Source organism: Dendrobates tinctorius, unplaced genomic scaffold, assembly GCF_039654945.1.
Source record: "Dendrobates tinctorius isolate UK_male_01 unplaced genomic scaffold, ASM3965494v1 ptg000178l, whole genome shotgun sequence".
Lineage (NCBI taxonomy): Eukaryota > Metazoa > Chordata > Amphibia > Anura > Dendrobatidae > Dendrobates > Dendrobates tinctorius.
This window is the reverse complement of record NW_027361845.1, coordinates 3,502,847-3,525,093: the sequence shown is the minus strand read 5'-3', so window position 1 is coordinate 3,525,093 and position 22,247 is coordinate 3,502,847. Positions and strand designations below refer to the sequence as shown.

Sequence of the window (22,247 nt, the reverse complement as noted above, 5' to 3'; positions counted from 1 at the left end):
CGGGGCCTGATCACAAGAGCTGACAATCTGAGGAGACAGCAATGCTGAATAACAGTCTACACTGCGTCACTAGATCCTTATACAGGTGTATAATGAGACCTCACTGTACAGGAGAGACCGGAGCGAGGAGCAGAGGCCTGATCACAAGAGCTGACAATCTGAGGACACAGCAATGCTGAATAACAGTCTACACTGCGTCACTAGATCCTTATACAGGGGAATAATTAGGCCTCACTGTACAGGAGAGACCGGAGCGAGGAGCAGAGGCCTGATCACAAGAGCTAACAATCTGAGGACACAGCAATGCTGAATAACAGTCTACACTGCGTCACTAGATCCTTATACAGGGGTATAATGAGGCCTCACTGTACAGGAGAGACCGGAGCGAGGAGCAGAGGCCTGATCACAAGAGCTGACAATCTGAGGACACAGCAATGCTGAATAACAGTCTACACTGCGTCACTAGATCCTTATACAGGGGTATAATGAGGCCTCACTGTACAGGAGAGACCGGAGCGAGGAGCAGGGGCCTGATCACAAGAGCTGACAATCTGAGGAAACAGCAATGCTGAATAACAGTCTACACTGCGTCACTAGATCCTTATACAGGGGTATAATGAGGCCTCACTGTACAGGAGAGACCGGAGCGAGGAGCAGAGGCCTGATCACAAGAGCTGACAATCTGAGGAGACAGCAATGCTGAATAACAGTCTACACTGCGTCACTAGCTCCTTATACAGGGGTATAATGAGGCCTCACTGTACAGGAGAGACCGGAGCGCGGAGCAGAGGCCTGATCACAAGAGCTGACAATCTGAGGACACAGCAATGCTGAATAACAGTCTACACTGCGTCACTAGATCCTTATACAGGGGAATAATGAGGCCTCACTGTACAGGAGAGACCGGAGCGAGGAGCAGAGGCCTGATCACAAGAGCTGACAATCTGAGGACACAGCAATGCTGAATAACAGTCTACACTGCGTCACTAGATCCTTATACAGGGGTATAATGAGGCCTCACTGTACAGGAGAGACCGGAGCGAGGAGCAGGGGCCTGATCACAAGAGCTGACAATCTGAGGAAACAGCAATGCTGAATAACAGTCTACACTGCGTCACTAGATCCTTATACAGGGGTATAATGAGGCCTCACTGTACAGGAGAGACCGGAGCGAGGAGCAGAGGCCTGATCACAAGAGCTGACAATCTGAGGAGACAGCAATGCTGAATAACAGTCTACACTGCGTCACTAGCTCCTTATACAGGGGTATAATGAGGCCTCACTGTACAGGAGAGACCGGAGCGAGGAGCAGGGGCCTGATCACAAGAGCTGACAATCTGAGGAAACAGCAATGCTGAATAACAGTCTACACTGCGTCACTAGATCCTTATACAGGGGTATAATGAGGCCTCACTGTACAGGAGAGACCGGAGCGAGGAGCAGAGGCCTAATCACAAGAGCTGACAATCTGAGGAAACAGCAATGCTGAATACCAGTCTACACTGCGTCACTAGATCCTTATACAGGGGTATAATGAGGCCTCACTGTACAGGAGAGACCGGAGCGAGGAGCAGAGGCCTGATCACAAGAGCTGACAATCTGAGGAAGCAGCAATGCTGAATAACAGTCTACACTGCGTCACTAGATCCTTATACAGGTGTATAATGAGGCCTCACTGTACAGGAGAGACCGGAGCGAGGAGCCGGGGCCTGATCACAAGAGCTGACAATCTGAGGAAACAGCAATGCTGAATACCAGTCTACACTGCGTCACTAGATCCTTATACAGGGGTATAATGAGGCCTCACTGTACAGGAGAGACCGGAGCGAGGAGCAGAGGCCTGATCACAAGAGCTGACAATCTGAGGAAGCAGCAATGCTGAATACCAGTCTACACTGCGTCACTAGATCCTTATACAGGGGTATAATGAGGCCTCACTGTACAGGAGAGACCGGAGCGAGGAGCAGGGGACTGATCACAAGAGCTGACAATCTGAGGAAACAGCAATGCTGAATAATAGTCTACACTGCGTCACTAGATCCTTATACAGGGGTATAATGAGGCCTCACTGTACAGGAGAGACCGGAGCGAGGAGCAGAGGCCTGATCACAAGAGCTGACAATCTGAGGACACAGCAATGCTGAATAACAGTCTACACTGCGTCACTAGATCCTTATACAGGGGTATAATGAGGCCTCACTGTACAGGAGAGACCGGAGCGAGGAGCAGGGGACTGATCACAAGAGCTGACAATCTGAGGAAACAGCAATGCTGAATACCAGTCTACACTGCGTCACTAGATCCTTATACAGGGGTATAATGAGGCCTCACTGTACAGGAGAGACCGGAGCGAGGAGCAGAGGCCTGATCACAAGAGCTGACAATCTGAGGAAGCAGCAATGCTGAATAACAGTCTACACTGCGTCACTAGATCCTTATACAGGTGTATAATGAGGCCTCACTGTACAGGAGAGACCGGAGCGAGGAGCCGGGGCCTGATCACAAGAGCTGACAATCTGAGGAAACAGCAATGCTGAATACCAGTCTACACTGCGTCACTAGATCCTTATACAGGGGTATAATGAGGCCTCACTGTACAGGAGAGACCGGAGCGAGGAGCAGAGGCCTGATCACAAGAGCTGACAATCTGAGGAAGCAGCAATGCTGAATACCAGTCTACACTGCGTCACTAGATCCTTATACAGGGGTATAATGAGGCCTCACTGTACAGGAGAGACCGGAGCGAGGAGCAGGGGACTGATCACAAGAGCTGACAATCTGAGGAAACAGCAATGCTGAATAATAGTCTACACTGCGTCACTAGATCCTTATACAGGGGTATAATGAGGCCTCACTGTACAGGAGAGACCGGAGCGAGGAGCAGAGGCCTGATCACAAGAGCTGACAATCTGAGGACACAGCAATGCTGAATAACAGTCTACACTGCGTCACTAGATCCTTATACAGGGGTATAATGAGGCCTCACTGTACAGGAGAGACCGGAGCGAGGAGCAGGGGACTGATCACAAGAGCTGACAATCTGAGGAAACAGCAATGCTGAATACCAGTCTACACTGCGTCACTAGATCCTTATACAGGGGTATAATGAGGCCCTCACTTTACAGGCGAAGACCTAGAACGAGGACTGTGGAAAACGGATTTCTATTTAAAAAAGAGCAGTTTAAAGAGCCGGCTCTTTATGGTGAGCGGAGCCGAATGAGCCGGATCACCAAAAAGAGCCGAACTTCCCATCACTACTTCTCTCACTCACTGACCTTTTCCTATTATTCTCCTGCTCTCTTGTGCAGTCTGTACTCCACCCACCTCCCAGCACTCTTTGTGTTCCAAGCAGGGAGCCACCAAGGGTGCTCTGCTACACTACTGGTGTGTGTGGGATGTGAGTGGTGGAGTGTGGGGTACCACACCTCATCAGGAGGTGCAGTACCTCTGTGGCGACTGAACCCTAATGATAAAGATCACGGACAGCTTTGCACTCATCTAAGGGACAGGTGCAATTCTAGGATTTGTAATTCCTGCGGAGCCTGCTATGGTTCTGTGCTGATTATAGTGGAAAAAAGATGAGCAAAAGAAAACCATCCATGAAATTTATGATGTCTTTATTTAAAATACAACGCGTTTCAAAGTCGATCTGACATCTTCATCAATGCATATAAACATCATTATTTTGCACTTTCGTGGATGATTCGTGTAGACTTTCACAGCACCTACAATCAGAGGGCCTTTTTTCTTAAAGAGAATGTATCACATGCACGCATTAGTAGTTGGTCCCCTTCTATTCTTCAGGAACAATTCACACAGCAGTAGAGATACTAAACATGTTTTCAATATTTTGGAATTGATCTGGTGGCAATCCAATTATTAACGACTTAGTTGTGACGTGGAGTCACTGTATTACTGTATACAGCAGAATCAAGGTTTATCTGCTACCTCTGAATTTTTGGAAAAACCTGGAATTTTACAGTGTTTCGAGAGTTTGCATCAGTTCATGTAAGAAACATGCCTTCGACTGTGAATATTTGGTTTTCATTTTAACTGTGTAGCAAACAACAAATTGGACAACGGAAAATGTCAGTGTCCATAATTATTCACCCCCCTAAAGTCAGTACTTTGTGGAGCCTCCTTTCGCCTCAATTACACCTGCAGGTCACTTTCGATAAATCTCTATGAGCTTTCCACATTTTGCCACTGGGATTTTTGCCCATTCCTCAAGGCAAAACTGCTCCATCTGCTTCCAATTAGATGATCAAGTTTGAGCACAGATTCTCACTTGGATTAACCCATTAGTGACTGAGCCAATTTTGACCTTAATGGCCAAGTAAATTTTTACAATTCTGACCACTTTCACTTTATGAGGTTATAGCTCTGGAACGCTTCAATGGATTCCACTGATTCTGAGAAATTTTTTGTGACATATTGCACTTCATATTAGTGGTAAAATTTCTTCACTATGATTTGCGTTTATTTATGAAAAATATGGAAATTTGGCAAAAATGTTGAAAATTTTGCAATTTTCAAACTATTAAGTTTTGTGCCCTTAACTCAGATATGTCCCACAAAATAGTTAATAAATTATATTTCCCACATGTCACCTTTACCTCAGCACAATTTTGTAAGCATAATTCTAACTCCAACGCTAACACAGCCCTAACCCCAACATACCCCTAAACCTAATCTTAACTCTAACTGCAATCCCAACCCTAACCCCCACACCACAACACAATCCAAACTCCAACACAACCCTAACCCTAGCCCAACCCCAACCCTATCCCTAGACCCAACCCCAACCCTATCCCTAGCCCCAGCCCTATCCCTCGCCCAACGCTAACCCTAGCCCTAACCACAACCCTAGCCCTTTCCCCAACCCTAACCAGAACTGCAAAGAATGGAAAAAAAACTTTATTTTTAACTAAGGGGATGACAAAGGGGGTTTTGATTTACTATTTTTTCATTTTGATCACTGTGATAAGGTCTATCACAGTAATCAAAATGAACCAATAGGAAAAATCTCCTATTTTTGCCGGGTACTGGCCAGCAGACCTCAGCGGGTGCAGGAAGAAGATGCGGAGGGTCAGGGGACGGAGCAGGAAGGTCCGAGGATGGTGGAGGTACCGGGGGGCTCGGAGGACCCCATTTCTCTCCTCTGATATGCTAGATCATATCAAAGGAGAGAAAGAAATGAGTAAATTGGACTTTTTTTGCAAATAGTTAAAAACCAACTCATATCATGTTCTCCGGGGGTCTCAGCTACCCCCCCTGTAGCCGAGATCCTAGAGATCTTCCAACGCTGGGAGGCACTATACAGTTTTTACTCAGCACCGTTAAGAAGCAGCAATGAGGTCTGTGCTTTGACTCGGCCACTCCAAAACATTTACGTGTGTCTCCTTAAACCACTCGAGTGTTGCTTTAGCAGTATGCTTTGGGTCATTGTTTTGTTGGAAGGTAAACCTCCGTCCCAGTCTAACATCGCTAACAGAAAGAAAAAAGTGGGTTGGCACTACATTTTCCATAGTTGTGCTCATGGAGAAAAAGCAGTAGATAAAATAGAATCCTGGCAGTCACATGCATAGAAGTTTATTTACTGCACACGTGGAAATCCAAACCACAGACGTTTTAGCTCATCTAAGGCTTTCATCAATAACTGATGATAGCCTGGGATGGGGTGATGCACCTGTTATTTGGATTTCCATATATGCAATAAATGAACTTCAATGATTGTGAGTGCCAGGATTCTATTTTGTCAAATCACTGACAAACAGGTTTTGCTCAAGAATATCCCTGTATTTCGAACCATCCATCTTTATCACAACTCGGCCGTGTTTCCTGTCCCTGCTGCAGAAAAACATCCCCACAGCATGATGCTGTCACCTCCATGTTTCACTGAGGGGATGGTGTTCTTGGGGTGATGAGCTATGTTGATTTGGTGCCAGACATAGATTTTACCTTGATGGCCAAAAAGTTCAATTTAGGTCTCATCTGACCACAGCACCTCCGGAGTCACCAAAATGTATTCTGGCAAACTCAAAACAAGCCTTACAATTTTTTGTGTGTAAGTAAAGGCTTTTTTTCTGCCCACTCTTCCATAAAGGCCACCTCAAGGGAGTCTATGGCATATTGTCATTGTGTGGACAGATACTCCAGTCTCTGCTTGAGAACTTTGCAGCTCCTTCAGGGTTACCTTTGGTCTCTGTGCTACCCCTCTGATAAATGCCCTCCTTGTTCAGGCTGAGAGTTTTGGTTGGCGGTCCTCTCTTTTCAGGTTTGTTGTGGTACCATGTTTCCATTTGATGATAATGGATTTGATGGTGCTTGGGGGGATCATCAGAGATTGGGATATTGTTTTTTTTAATAACCCAAACCTGACTGGTATGTCTCAACAACTTTGTCCCTGATTTTTTGGAGATCTCCTTGGGGTGGTTTAGAGATCTTCTTGGTCTTCATGGTTGTGTTTGGAGATCTTCATGGTTGTGTTTGGAGATCTTCTTGGTCTTCATGGTTGTGTTTGGAGATCTCCTTGATCTTCATGGTGTTTGGAGATCTCCTTGGCCTTCATGGTGCTTGGAGATCTTCCTTGGCCTTCATGGTGCTTGGAGATCTCCTTGGTCTTCATGGTTGTGTTTGGAGATCTCCTTGGTCTTCATGGTTGTGTTTGGAGATCTCCTTGATCTTCATGGTGTTTGGAGATCTCCTTGGCCTTCATGGTGCTTGGAGATCTCCTTGGCCTTCATGGTGCTTGGAGATCTCCTTGGCCTTCATGGTGCTTGGAGATCTCCTTGGCCTTCATGGTGCTTGGAGATCTCCTTGGCCTTCATGGTGCTTGGAGATCTCCTTGGTCTTCATGGTTGTGTTTGGAGATCTCCTTGATCTTCATGGTGTTTGGAGATCTCCTTGGCCTTCATGGTGCTTGGAGATCTCCTTGGTCTTCATGGTTGTGTTTGGAGATCTCCTTGATCTTCATGGTGTTTGGAGATCTCCTTGGTCTTCATGGTGCTTGGAGATCTCCTTGGTCTTCATGGTGCTTGGAGATCTCCTTGGCCTTCATGGTGCTTGGAGATCTCCTTGGCCTTCATGGTGCTTGGAGATCTCCTTGGTCTTCATGGTGCTTGGAGATCTCCTTGGTCTTCATGGTGTTTGGTGTTCTCCTTGGTTTTCATGGTGTTTGGTGTTCTCTTTGGTCTTCATGGTGCTTGGAGATCTCCTTGGTCTTCATGGTGTTTGGAGATCTCCTTGGTCTTCATGGTGCTTGGAGATCTCCTTGGCCTTCATGGTGCTTGGAGATCTCCTTGGCCTTCATGGTGTTTGGTGTTCTCCTTGGTTTTCATGGTGTTTGGTGTTCTCTTTGGCCTTCATGGTGCTTGGAGATCTCCTTGGCCTTCATGGTGCTTGGAGATCTCCTTGGCCTTCATGGTGCTTGGAGATCTCCTTGGTCTTCATGGTTGTGTTTGGAGATCTCCTTGATCTTCATGGTGTTTGGAGATCTCTTTGGCCTTCATGGTGCTTGGAGATCTCCTTGGCCTTCATGATGCTTGGAGATCTCCTTGGCCTTCATGGTGCTTGGAGATCTCCTTGGTCTTCATGGTGCTTGGAGATCTCCTTGGTCTTCATGGTGCTTGGTGTTCTCCTTGGTTTTCATGGTGTTTGGTGTTCTCTTTGGTCTTCATGGTGCTTGGAGATCTCCTTGGTCTTCTTGGTGTTTGGAGATCTCCTTGGTCTTTATGGTGTTTGGTGTTGTCCTTCGTTTTCATGGTGTTTGGTGTTCTCTTTGGTCTTCATGGTGTTTGGAGATCTCCTTGGTGATGTGTGGAAGTCTCCTTGGTCTTCATGGTGATGTGTGGAAGTCTCCTTGGTCTTCATGGTGGTGTTTGGTTAGTTGAGCTTCTTGTTAATTCTGTTGCAGCCTCTGTGGCGTTTCAGAAAAGGTAAAGTGTATACACTGACAGACATGTGACACTTAGATTGCACACAGGGGGAGTCCTGTTACTAAGCATTTGACTTATGAAGGTAATTGCTTGCACCAGAAATTTTTAGGAGCTTCATAGCAAAAAGGGAGAATACATATACACATGCCAATGTTTAATTATTTGATCATATAAAAAAATGTATTCCTATTTTTTTTTTCACTTCACCAACTTAAACTATTTAGTGCTGATGCATCACACACAAATCGGATTATAAAAATGTTTACACCCAGGTTGTAATGTAACAAAAATGGAGGAAATGGTTGCACTCAATTGCATTAAGGCATGTCAATGTGAAATACATGAAGTGTGAATAGCGTAATGGCTTTTGAAATTTAGGAAATTTTGTGCTAAGCATCTCATGTGTTTTTTCTAAATTTCAAAAGCCATTACGCCATATACTTTTGCAAGACACTTTATGGTCAAAATCTTAAACAATTCATTCCTATGGCATTAGAATATTTATTATCTCATAATTGCTTTTTATTTGCAGATAATTTATTTACAGTTGATTGGTGCGCCCACATGGGCAAACCATTCTCCATCTTTCGCTAATTTATATGTTGTGTGGCGCCCCTGAGGCTCAGTCACCACAGAAGTACTGCTCCTCCTCCTGAGGTGTGGTACCCCACCATCCAGGTAAGGTGGAGACTTCCAACCACACTCCAACACCTGCACCCCACACCACAAAGTAGTGTAGCAAAGCACCTTCGGCGGCTCCCTGCTTGGAGTATAGCAAAGCACCCATTGGTGGCTCCCTGCTTGGAACACGAAACGTGCTGGGAGGTGGGTGGAGTTAGTTTATATTACAGAGAGCGGGAAGAGTTGAGGATTGAGAAGTCAGTTGGTTAGAGAGTTGAAGAGAGGAAGATCCCCGGAGAGAGAGATAGATGGATGGAAGTGCTGCAGCAGATCCCAGTGACCTGGGTCTGCTGGCACAGGAAAAGAAGAGAGAGAGAGCAACATAGACTGAAAGCCTGATTCTCCATAGAAAGAAAGGATTAGTACGGAACATGAGGAGTAAAAGAGAACAGAGGACATGGGTTAGAGGAGAACCCTTCCTAGAAGTTCTAAGCGCAAGGCCGGGGCCCGGTCCCCGAGGTTGTATGGATAGTAATGATCCTGCAGCAGACACCGGAGGAGTAGAAGTTAACAATACTTTATTCCCACATCAGATTTGGGGGCACAACAGCTACTGGATAGTGAGCCGGGACTAGGAAGCAAGGAGTCCCTGATGCAGGCTACAGCTGTCTGCCGTACAAGTAGAGTTCATAGGAACATCAGACAGGAGGAACTCCAGTGTTACTCAGTACTAGGAGTACTTCATCTATAGGCGCTATAAGAGGAGACGTTCAGAAAGGCACATGTTGGCGGAGAGTTGGAAAGAAGTATTCCATCTGGCCTGGAGGTTGACTGAGTCCCTGTCCCGGAGGACATGGCACGGAGGTAGGCACCTGTTTGCACAACAGACAGTGAGTAAAGCTTTGGAACTTCATGCTCTGGTGTCATTCCTGCGCCAACACACCCGGCACTGCTACATCTTAGTGCCCGATATCGCCTCACCTATGCCTTTCCTTTGCCTCTACATCTCCACTGCCCTGGGACTACAGCTCCACCTGTGGGGAGCTATAACATCTTTGCTGCGCCATACTACCAGTCCCAGAGGATCTGCTTAACACCTCCCTTGCCGAACACCACAGGTGACGTCACGAACTATTCATTTAATCAACTACATTCCACCATTCAATCTCCCTTTTACATTGGGCGCCCAGGGCCACGGACTGGGTCACCGCTGCTGTGACATTCCCATCTGAGAGACCAGCCCGGTACTGAGTACCCCACAGCCCAGGGAGGGCGACCCAGTTGCAGTTTGTGAAGAAAAAAAAATATTTTTTCAATTTGTGTTGTAGCATGGTCGGTCACTATATCGAGGATTGTATTCATGCAATATTTGAATGACAACCAGTACAATCTTAAATATTTCCATCATTGGCAAAAGGATTCTATTCCTTTTGTGGATTTAATTTTAACTTCAAAAGGTAATAGAATGGATACTCGTATTTATCGTAAGGAAATATCGGGCAACACCATCCTAAATGCTAATTCATGCCACTCTGGGAATACCATCAGGGGTGTGCCCAAGGGTGAGTTGACCCGTGCACATAGGAATTGTAATAACGATGAGGTTTATTGTCAGAAGGAAATATCCATATATTCAATGTTAAAGAAAAGACAATATCCAGATTGGACTTTGAATAAAGCCAGGAATAAAATCAGTAACATTATTGGGCATGGTCTTCTAAAAGTATACTAACAATTATTTTGCTAATAGTAAAAAAGGATTATTGTTACCACTTTTAGTGAAGAATTCCCTGAGAACTTTTGGTCATGTAGCATGTGCCTCAGAAGCTTGGTTTACAGTTCTCCAGCTTCAAAGGCTGGTGAAAACAGCCAGACTGAGATTTCATATAGTTCTGTAGTCTCGTGTGAGCATTCAGGCAGTGATTAAGGACTGTGCAGGTCAACAAGGAGTTGCCTTATCTATTTTTTATGGCTTCGATTCATGGCTAGTGGAGTACTGCTGTGTGAATTTTTCCTGATTTTATTTTTATTGAAATAAAGCCTTTTTATGGATGAAGCAAATGCTGGTTTCTTCCTGGACTTTCTGCTTTGAGACTTTTGATTTTTGACTTACCAGGTGAGCTGAACAACTTGTATTCAGTCAGTTAAAGGGTGAAAAGTAGTCCCTGTGCTGTTTGGTATCATGGAGTGTACCACACTGAACACGGACCAAAGAGAGCAGAGAGTTGTCTCAGAAGATCAGAAATAAAATGATAGACAAACATGTTAATGGTAAAAGTTATAAGACCACCTCCAAACAGCTCGATCTTCCTGTTGCTACAGTTGAACATATTAAATCAGAACATTAAGGTCTAGGGGACTGTAGCCAACCTCCCTGGACATGGCCACAAGAGGAAAATTTTTGACAAATTGAAGAGACAGATAATACGAATGGCAACCAAAAGGACATCTTCTAAAGAGGTTAGAGGTGAACTCCAAGGTCAGGATACATCAGTGTCAGATCGCACCATCAGTTACTTTCTTGGCCAAATTGGACTTCATGGAAGACGGCCAAAGATATAAGCATTGATGAAAGAAAATTATAAAAAGACAAGACTGCAGTTTTCCAAAATGAATATTGACAAGCCACAAAGCTTCTGGGAGAATGTCCTGTGGACAGATGAGACACAAACTGTGGCTCTTTGGCAAGTAACATCAACTCTGTGTTACAGGAAAAGATGACCAAAGTTGTGGATTTTCCACGCTACTGATCAATAATGGAGATTCAGTTTGTAAGATGATGGTGCTGCGGTTTTTATTGAATTATAGTCACCGTGTTTCAAAGTTATTCCAAAAGCCTTCTTCGGGACATAACCATATGCTTTGTTCCTTTTTTCCTGTATAACTAGTCTGACGACATGTGGATCTGCAAAGCTTACTATGATTTTACTGTCACGATTGGGCTGGCGAGTAACCTGGGACCAGGGGCACCTTTCCTGGCCCTGACACTAGGGGGGCACCGTAACTCGCCCTGTCCCCGGGATACCTCAGATAGCGAGGATTCCGGGGCCTCCGCCCTAGCCCTGTCTCGTAGCTTTAGCCCTGCATCTGTCCCCCCCCTCTCCCAGGGAAGAGAGGCGCTACCATGTACCGAAGTACACCAACCCGACAGACAGGGGAACAAGACAAGGGTAAAAGAAAATTCCACTCACAAATAATACTCTCACAAGCAACAGAGGTATACACCAGGGTGTGAAGGATGGGGGAGGAAAACAAAGCAGGAATGGATGAGCTATCTCCAAGCATACAAACCACACAGTAGTCGCACTGTGGAGGTGCTGGGCCGGACTGGAGGGTGGTCCCTCTGTATACCGCGCAGTGACGTACAGACACAAGATGGAGGCAAGTTTCAGGTGCAACAGGTCCAAGTTTATTCTCTCTCTCGCCGTCCGACAGATGGCCTCACAGCACACCGCACTTCTCTTCACAGCTCTCCGGTTACAGAACACATTATGACACCGTACTTTCTCCAGGGACGTATATATACGCACCGTCCCCTTTACACTCAATGACGCTCTGACAGCTCCGTCACTGTGGCTGCCTTAGGCCTGTACACCAACAGTAATTTCACCGGTCAAACATCGTTCCAAATACGGTGTCCTTCACCCAAAGCCTCGTCTATACTGCGGTACTTTGTGTCAGGACCACCCCCCCAGACTTTCTTTCTCCTCAGTCCCCTGGTTAGGTTTTCCTCACAGTGCTCCAACTGTCACAGTCTCCTCGTCACTTGAGCTCCCCCTGGGGACTGGAACTTTCTGGAACCCTCCTGTCAAATTTATAGCTTTCCCGGTTCCCTGTAACTCTGCCCCCCATGACCAACGGTTTCTTAGCCCTAAGCGGATGTCAAGTCTTATGCTCACACTCCTCCCTGCCCTCTAATGTCAATTCCAGGTACTGCACGTCACCTACACTTTCCTAGCTGTTTTCCCTTCTGCCATAACAGTCATCCTGTCTAACAAGTGCAAACCCCCTTTTGAAATCTGACCAGTCAGTCCGTCCGGTCACCTTCCCTACACTCTCCCTTCCTTTGTCTATTGTCGTCCCCGACAATCATAATCCCCTACCTTCGTCATTCTGAAGCTTCTTCTACCATCTGTTGTCGGACCAGTTGTTGGGCCAAACCCACCACCTGCGGGGGCTGAACCAAACCGGGAGCACCATGCTCCGAGCGGCCTACTGCCACTCGCCAGCACGCACGCCACATGACAACATCTTTCAAAATTGGGCTAGGTACACCTGGATTCTCTCCCTCCAGCGTGTACATTCCCCTACTCTCCCCTTCTGTCACCTTTCACAATCCGGTACGCCATGATCGAGGCCTTACACCTACCAGATCATTGTCAGCCCCCGCCTTCTTCTTTCTGGGGTGTTTGTGATGCCAGGGACCTGACCTGGGACTACTGTCTGTTTCACATCTTCCATCTCTTTGCCTTTCTCTTGGTTACCAGTCATGGTCGGCATCTCCCAGACCGTCTCAACTCATAGACCCCTTCGGTCTCACGCTTCCTTCGGTCACACAGACCTTCCCTTACCCGGACCTGTTGCATTTCACTTTTGCATATTATACAATCAAACAACTTTATAATAGCACAAGTTCCCCTCTTTTTCATTTACTGCTTTTTTTTTTTTTAACCAACACAAAAATGTAACAAGCTCTCCCCCCCTTCCTTTAACATTAGCACTCCTTTTTTTCTATATATCTGCACCCCCACCATGCCAGGCAAACCAACTTCAACAATTTTAACAAAACAAAAAAAACCATTTTTTTTTCTTGACGCAAACTGTCCCAATGACCTGCATAACGTTGCAACGAATTCCTGACAGTCCATGCCATCTCCTGGTGGCCGGTAGCAAGGGACCCCACAGCCGTGGAGCTCCCGGGATGCAGGGAGTGTCTCTAAAATCCTTTCTGCAAGTAAGAATATACTAGCCGTCCCAGGGATCATGCAGCCGCCATGCCAGCCTCTCCCCTCTCATGGAGCAGGTTCCAGACTTCCTGCTCCCTGGCCTTTTTCTTTTTGATGACCTCCGCGACCCAAACGGAGGGTCCGGTATAGGCCCCGGAGTCCGGTGGGCGGGACTCAGCCGGGGTTGAGTGCGGGGCAGAGGCGGCCGTAGATGTCAGCGGCCCAGCAGCCGCTGGGGCCGGGCGGTGGGGAGGTGCAGGCGTAGTACCTGTTGAATAGGCCGCAGAGCCTGACAAATAGGCCGTGGTCGACTTCGGTGACGACACAGCTGCGGCCGCGGGGTAGGCCACACCAGGAGTTGCAGACGGGGTTGGAGCAGCGGCCGGTTTCATGGACGAGGTCGCTGCTGGCAGGAGGAACGCAGCAGCGTCGGCCGTGGGCAAGCTCCCAGGAACACGGGAGGCCGCATGCTGTGGCTGAGTGGTGGGGGCCGCTTGCGAAGCCGTCGGCGGAGCCGGGGGAACTCTCACCTTCCCCGGGGTCGCAACCTCCGACATCATCCCGCGGCTCCTCTCGCAGCCTCCGTTCTTCACCACGCCGTCCGGCGGGGCTAGCCTCCAGGCTCGGGGGCTCTGCGAGGAGGCTTTCCGGTGATGTCTTTGGCGGTCGCTCCTGCAGGGTCCGCAACTGCTCTTCTTCTCCGCCTGAGATCTGGAAGGCTGTCCATGACTCCCAGCGGGGCTCGATCTCCCAACGCCATCGCCACTCCAGGCGCCCGAGGCCTCCTGGCACATATCGTTTCCCCCAGGGGTACGTTGGAGGGGGCCCCAGTCCATCCGGAACAATGGCAAACACCCGGACCTCTCCCCTGCGTTGGCGTAATACCGCCATCTTGGGCAGAATCCGCTGCCTTAGGCCTGTACACCAACAGTGATTTCACCGGTCAAACATCGTTCCAAATACGGTGTCCTTCACCCAGAGCCTCGTCTATACTGCGGTACTTCTCCTCAGTCCCCTGGTTAGGTTTTCCTCACAGTGCTCCAACTGTCACAGTCTCCTCGCTTTCCCGGTTCCCTGTATCTCCGCCCCCATGACCAACTGTTTCTTAGCACTAAGCGGATGTCAAGTCCTATGCTCACACTCCTCCCTGCCCTCTAATGTCAATTCCAGGTACTGCATGTCACCTACACTTTCCTAGCTGTTTTCCCTTCTGCCATAACTGTCATCCTGTCTAACAAGTGCAAACTCCCTTTTGAAATCTGACCAGTCAGTCCGTCCATCAGGTTACCTTCCCTACAGCACAATAAACTCCTCCAGCACTCCTAACACCAGCTCCTCGCTCTCTCTCCAGATCCTTGAAGCAAATGCTATCTTAGACAAAGATCTGGCCAGTGGCCCTAGTTTTTATAGGAGAGAGGAGTGGTTAACCAAGCACAGCTGAAAGCAGGGATTTCCACAAGACCTATTAACCCCTGTCCTGCAGAAAGAAACAAACACCCTTAATACGCCGGAGAAGTGCTTCTTCTCAGCGGCAACGCAGGAGCCACAAGATGCTGTGGTTCTCTGGCTCTGTTCTGTCGCAGTAACCCCGTGACATTTACATGGTTGTGTGTTCACAACCTTACCCGGTTGGCATATCCTTGTTTTATTATTAATTATTCCTTTACTCAGATAAGGCACTATTTTTCTCTTTTTTTGCTCTTAGTTTCTTCATCAGCTCTGTGTTCAAATGCAAAAATTCAGCCTACAAAGAAAAGAACATTGTACCTGCTGTGACGCATGGAGAAGCTCGAAGATGTTTTGGGGATGCTTTTCATCATCTGGCACAGGGGGTCTTGAATCTGTGCAGGGTATATTGAAATCGCAAGACTATCAAGGTATTCTGGAACGATATGCGCTGCCCAATGTCAGCATGCTTGGGCTGAGTCACAAGTCATGGGTCCTACAACAGGTTAATGACCCAAAACACACAGCCAAAAACCATCCAAGAATGTCTTAGGGCAAAGCACCAGACTCTTCTGAAGTGACTTCTATGAGTCCTGATTATCTAAATTCTATTGAACATTTGTAGAAGGAGCTAAAACCTCTGGAGAAGACACCTTCACACCTGAGAGAGCTGGAGTAGTTTGATCACGAGGATTCTGCCAAAATTCCTGTGGATGGGCGCAGAAGTCTCATTGAGAGTTACACAAATTGTTTCTTTTCAGCAATTGCTTCGAAAGTTCTTGCCACAAAATATTAAGTTAAGAGCAATCATTTTTTTCCCCTCAAGTCATTTTTGTTTATTTGGTTCTTGTATTTTTTTGTCTGATTCTCGTTGGTCGATATTCAGTAAAATTAAATTGTAAATTACTTTTGTGAGTTTCATAATAGTGACTGTTGTGGGGTTTTCTTACTTTAGAAGAAGGTGCCAACAATTTTATCCTTGTGTTTATATTATTCTTACATATTGAACAATCAGATGTAGAAAGATAATAGATTCAGAGTTACACAAAGGTTTCTAAAGTTTAATGCTTGGCTCCTTTCCATGTTTAATTAACATTAATTCAGCACAGGGAGCAAACATACCGGCTGCGAGAGCCAAAACACAAGTTAATAAAACCAGTTTCCCTCTGAGCTCTTACTAAGACATTATTATTATTATTATTATTTATTGTTATAGCGCCATTTATTCCATGGCGCTTTACATGTGAGGGGGGTATACATAAAAACAAGTACAATAATCTTAAACAATACAAGTCATAACTGGTACAGGAGGAGAGAGGACCCTGCCCGCGAGGGCTCACAATCTTCAAGGGATGGGTGATAATACAGTAGGCGAGGGTAGAGCTGGTCGTGCAGCGGTTTGGTCGATCGGTGGTTACTGCAGGTTATAGGCTTGTTGGAAGAGGTGGGTCTTCAGGCTCTTTTTGAAGGTTTCGATGGTAGGTGAGAGTCTGATATGTTGTGGTAGAGAGTTCCAGAGTAGGGGTGATGCGCGAGAGAAATCTTGTATGCGATTGTGGGAAGAGGAGATAAGAGGGGAGTAGAGAAGGAGATCTTGTGAGGATCGGAGGTTGCGTGCAGGAAAGTACCGGGAGACGAGGTCACAGATGTATGGAGGAGACAAGTTGTGGATGGCTTTGTATGTCATGGTTAGGGTTTTGTAATGGAGTCTCTGGGCAATTGGGAGCCAGTGAAGGGATTGACAGAGGGGAGAAGCTGGGGAATAGCGGGGGGACAGGTGGATTAGTCGGGCAGCAGAGTTTAGAATAGATTGGAGGGGTGCGAGAGTGTTTGAGGGGAGGCCGCAGAGCATGAGGTTGCAGTAGTCAAGGCGAGAGATGATGAGGGCATGGACTAGGGTTTTTGCAGATTCTTGGGTGAGGAATGAACGGATGCGTGAAATATTTTTGAGTTGAAGTCGGCAGGAAGTGGAAAGGGCTTGGATATGTGGTTTGAAGGAGAGATCAGCATCAAGGATTACTCCAAGGCAGCGGGCTTGTGGGACTGGGGAGAGTGGGCAGTCATTTACTGTAATTGATAGGTTCGTAGGGGGGGTCACGTGAGATGGGGGAAAGATGATGAATTCTGTTTTGTCCATGTTGAGTTTCAGATATCTAGTGGAGAAGAAGGATGAAATAGTGGACAGACATTGAGGGATTCTGGTTAGTAGGGAGGTGATATCTGGTCCAGAGATGTAGATCTGTGTGTCATCAGCATAAAGATGATACTGAAAGCCATGAGATTCTATGAGCTGTCCCAGGCCAAAGGTGTAAATAGAGAACAGCAGGGGCCCTAGGACTGAACCTTGTGGGACTCCGACAGATAGGGGGCGAGGTGAGGAGGTGGTGTGTGAGTGGGAGACGCTGAATGTCCGGTCTGTTAGGTATGATGAGATCCAGGAGAGGGCCAAGTCTGTGATGCCGAGGGATGAGAGGGTCTGTAATAATAGGGAATGGTCCACTGTGTCAAAGGCAGCCGACAGGTCCAGGAGGAGGAGGACAGAGTAGTGTCGCTTGCTCTTGGCAGTTAAGAGGTCATTGGTGACCTTAGTAAGGGCAGTTTCAGTGGAGTGGTGTGACCGGAAGCCAGATTGTAAGCGGTCGAAGAGGGAGCAAGAAGAGAGATGGGAGGACAGTTCAAGGTAGACGTGTTGTTCCAGTAGCTTGGAGGCGTATGGGAGAAGTGATATAGGGCGATAGCTAGATACAGAGGATGGGTCAAGAGAGGGCTTTTTGAGGATAGGTGTGATGGAGGCATGTTTAAAGCTTGAGGGGAAAACACCAGTTGTTAGTGATAGGTTGAAGAGATGGGTTAGGGTTGGGATGAAGACTGTGGTGAGGTTTGGGATGAAGTGGGATGGGATCGGGTCGAGTGCACAGGTGGTGAGATGTGATCTTGAGAGTAGAGTGGAGAGTCGATCTTCTGTAATGGTGGAGAAGTTGGTTTTGAAGGTGGAGGGCTGGGAAGTCGGGAGGAAGGGCTCTGGGGGTTGTTGACCAAAACTGTCCCTGATGTTATCAATTTTCTGCTTGAAAAATGAGGCAAAGTCTTCAGCTGAGATGAGTGGGGAGGGAGGAGGTGCTGGGGGGCGGAGGAGAGAATTGAAGGTGTTGAATAACTGTTTAGGGTTGTGAGACAGGGAGGATATGAGAGATGAGAAGTAGGTTTGTTTAGCTGTGGCGAGTGTGGTCTTGAAAGTAGTGAGGGACTGTTTGAATGCGATGAAGTGCTCGTTGGAGTGGGATCTTTTCCATCTGCGCTCAGCAGCCCTGGAAGCTCGCCTCAGCTCTTTGGTCAGGCTGGTGTGCCAGGGCTGTCTGTTGATTTTGCGAGTTTTGGTATGTGTAAGTGGGGCAGCGGATTCCAAAGCTACAGCTATTGTGGTGTTATATAGAGCGGCAGCGTCATCCGCATTGTGTAAGGAACTTATATCTGTAAGAGGGAGGAGGGATTCGGAGAATGAGTGTAGGTCAAGGTGTTTAAGATTCCTGCGAGGGTGTGAAAGTTTGTGGGGTGGGGATTGTAGACATGGAGTGAAGAGGGAAGAGAATGTGAGCAGGTTGTGGTCAGAGAGAGAAAGAGGTGAGTTAGAGAGGTTAGATAGGGAGCAGAGGCGGGTGAAGATGAGGTCCAGTGTGTGGCCATCTTTGTGGGTGGCTGTAGAAGACCATTGAGTGAGGCCGAAGGAGGAAGTGAGAGATAGAAGTTTAGTGGCAGCTGAGAGGGAAGTGTCAATGGGGATGTTGAAGTCGCCCATGATGATAGTAGGGATGTCCGCGGAAAGGAAATGAAGTAACCAGGTGGTGAAGTGGTCAAAGAAGGTGGTGGCTGTCCCTGGGGGGCGGTAGATGACAGCCAGTTGGAGGTTGGAGGGGGAGTAGATGCGCACAGAGTGCACCTCAAAGGAAGGGAGGGTAACAGAGGGTGGCAGTGGGATTGGGGTGAAGGAGCAGGTATCTGACAGGAGAAAACCAACTCCTCCACCATGTTTGCTGCTGGGGCGGGGGGTGTGAGAAAGGTGGAAGCCGCCATACGAAAGTGCAGCAGGAGAGGCTGTGTCAGAAGGGGTGAGCCAGGTTTCGGTGATGGCGAGGAAGGAGAGTTTGGTAGTAACAAAAAGATCATGGATGTAGGAAAGCTTGTTGCAGACAGAGCGAGCGTTCCACAGAGCTCCTGTTAGTGGGACTGGGGAAGCGGGGGCTGGGTGAATGGGTATAAGGTTGGAGAGGTTACGGAAGGTTGTGATAGAGCGTGGATGGGAGGTAGAAATGACTGTGGGAATGTGGTGAGGAGGACCAGGATTTGGAGAGATATCACCAGCAGTGAGAAGGAGCAGAGAAAGTGTTAGCAGGTGGGAGCAGGAGAGGGCATGAGGGGGCTGTCTGTGTTTGGAGACAGAGGATTGTATGTTAAGGAACAGTTTTGAGGCGGAGGTGAGGTGGATGGGGAGGATGGAAGAAGAGATGAAGAGTTCCTTACTAGGAGTAGGGATTAGGGGAATTAGCAGAAAGTGAAGGATTATTGGGGTGAAAGTGAAAACAAACAGAAACATTGTTTACAGTGACTGTGTCCAGTTACCTTCAGTTCCCTTCTGGTTCAATTCTGGTTTTAATTCTTAAATTAATCTTCACACTTCTAGCACACACTTATAGCAATCACAATGCAGACTGAAGTCTATGCAGACTTGTACTCTGCAATATATGTACAACTAAGTGCAGTCAGGTGTGAAGCAGAGAGGAGTGGTCTCTGCTCATCTTGGCCAGACAATTAAGAGTGGACCAGATGTATATGATCAAGCCAGAGTAAACAAGGTCATAAATAACACTGGTGTAAGCTGGGGTTAGCTGAAAAGCATACCATGTGAATGCTAGGTGCAGAGGCAAGTCTATGTGCAAAGCTGGGTGACGCACTGTGTGTCCTTCATAGACAGACAGCAGGAGAGCAGGAGAGCTGGGTGGATGGACATACCATGTGAATGCTAGGTGCAGAGGCAAGTCTATGTGCAAAGCTGGGTGACGCACTGTGTGTCCTTCATAGACAGACAGCAGGAGAGCAGGAGAGCTGGGTGGATGGACATACCATGTGAATGCTAGGTGCAGAGGCAAGTCTATGTGCAAAGCTGGGTGACGCACTGTGTGTCCTTCATAGACAGACAGCAGGAGAGCAGGAGAGCTGGGTGGATGGACATACCTGTCGGAAGAATAGAGACATATGATTTGCTTGTCTGTATTAAGCACGTGTAGTTTGCACGCATCTTGAGAAGAGCCGCCCTTCCCAGTCCAGGTTTCCCATCTTCACCAACAACCTCTTTGTGACATACCTTTTGAGTCCTACTGAACCATTCCACCAGAACATCATTCTGGGGAATAGACAACTGGAGTACACAATTGTGTCATTTGTAGCAGCTTCTTTGATAATTTTAGACATAAAAGTTGTTCCCTGGTCTATTATAATATATTTTGGAATACTTGCCCAGGAAAACATTTGGAACAATTCTTTAGCAATAACCTTAGATGAGATGCTCCTGAGCGGTAAATGTCTCTGAATAATGGGTGGCGTAATCTAAAGCAGTGTTTTCTAAACTCCTGTCATCATGGCCCCTAACACATCATGTTTTCAGGATTTCCACAGTGTTGGACAGGTGGGAGAATTCCTGATACCTTGATGATATTTCCATCACCTGTCCAATACTAAGGAAATCCTGAAAACATGACGTGTGGGGGGGCCTGGGAGGACTAGGGTTTGGGAAATGCTGGTCTACAGACACTAAGATGTGCTGGTGGCCCACGGTGGACCTATGAAGTGATCCACCCAGATCCATAGCAATATGCACCAAAGAAACCTCAGTTATAGGTAGCAGTATTGGTGGGTGATAAGAGTGTGTCCAAGAAGTGTTGCTTTGACTGTCTGGGCAGGTCTGGATAACAATCTCCACAGCTTTATTAATATCTGGCCAGAAAAAGTTACGTTCGTTACACTCTATTGTTTTCTGCGCCTTCAGATGACACACCAAGAACATGTGAATGTATCAATTCCAATACTGTGTTCCCGGCACTGTGATGCAACCTTCAATATATTCTCTGCTTGAGTTTTCTTTATCCTGTAATGTAAATCATTTTGTACTTCAAAGTGAGGATACCCAAAATCACTCCATGGTTCTTGAGATACACCATTGATTACTTTGACACTTTTCCAGGCCTTCACTGGATTTGGATCCTTCAACTTTTCTGCAATTAAGTAATTCTTAGAGACTTGCAAGTCAGAAATCCCAATCTCTGTGGTGGATTTCTTACTCCCCATCTGGGATATACAAGGGAAAATTATCAGCTCCCTCTGGTATCGGTACTACAATAATATCATGTTGAGTAGACAGATCACTTATATCAGGTTTTTCGTCACAGTGAAGGGATTGTTTTTCCATAAATTCCAGAATAAAGGAAAGTTGCAACTAATGGTAGCACTGTGTCACATATTTTTAACTACTCTTTCGTCATGGTTCTCTGACCGACATGGAGTTTCCACCATTAGGATACTTTAGCATCTTCATGGACACAAAAAGACTCCAGATTCAAAGAATGGAGGTTATCAGAGACCACAAGGTTGGCGAGTACCAAAATTGCAAGAGTCCAGCAACGTGATTACAGGATGGTCTTCAATTTTAACTGGACGTGCTTCTATCTCCGACATACCACAAGATATGGCCTTCCCAAAACCTTGTCTGATGAACAAATTCACATGTAGCATGCCTGTGTGACTGGCGTCCAAAGCAAGCCTTTATCTATGTGCATTTTTTCCACTAGGCAGCTAACCCCTCCATGGTATGGTAGGTGTGGGGTGGTTGTTTTATCAGTGGATTGCACCTGTGCTGCTCCTTGCCTTTATTAGTGGAGGCCTGCTGCATCCTGTTACATGTGCATTTGTTCATCAGACAAGGTTTTGGGAAGGCCATATCTTGTGGTATGAGTTTTTTGAATTTTTCCTATTATGAGCTATCTCCGACATAGTGTCGACGTAAGCCTTATAGGAAGACTTAGCAAAAAAAGAAATATGTCTTTCCAAATTACAGTCAATAGGTTCTCCTAGAACCATACAGTTAAAAGCCACACGACCCTGTCCTTGGCATTGTGAACATGCTACTTGTCCCCAATCATTAGGTAAAGTGTTCTTCTTTGGACTTGTTGGCCTCTTATATCTGCTAGACACCTGAGAGTGTCCTACACTCTTCTTTAGAACACAGTCTACTTATGTCCACAACATC

The 22,247-nt window shown here is 46.9% G+C and overlaps 1 protein-coding gene across 2 annotated transcripts in view; it reads right to left on the bottom strand.

The window, feature by feature from the left end:
• LOC141054345 (NXPE family member 3-like) overlaps positions 1 to 22,247 on the bottom strand; it is a 263,436-nt gene that overhangs the window by 148,883 nt on the left and 92,306 nt on the right. The window lies entirely within an intron of this gene.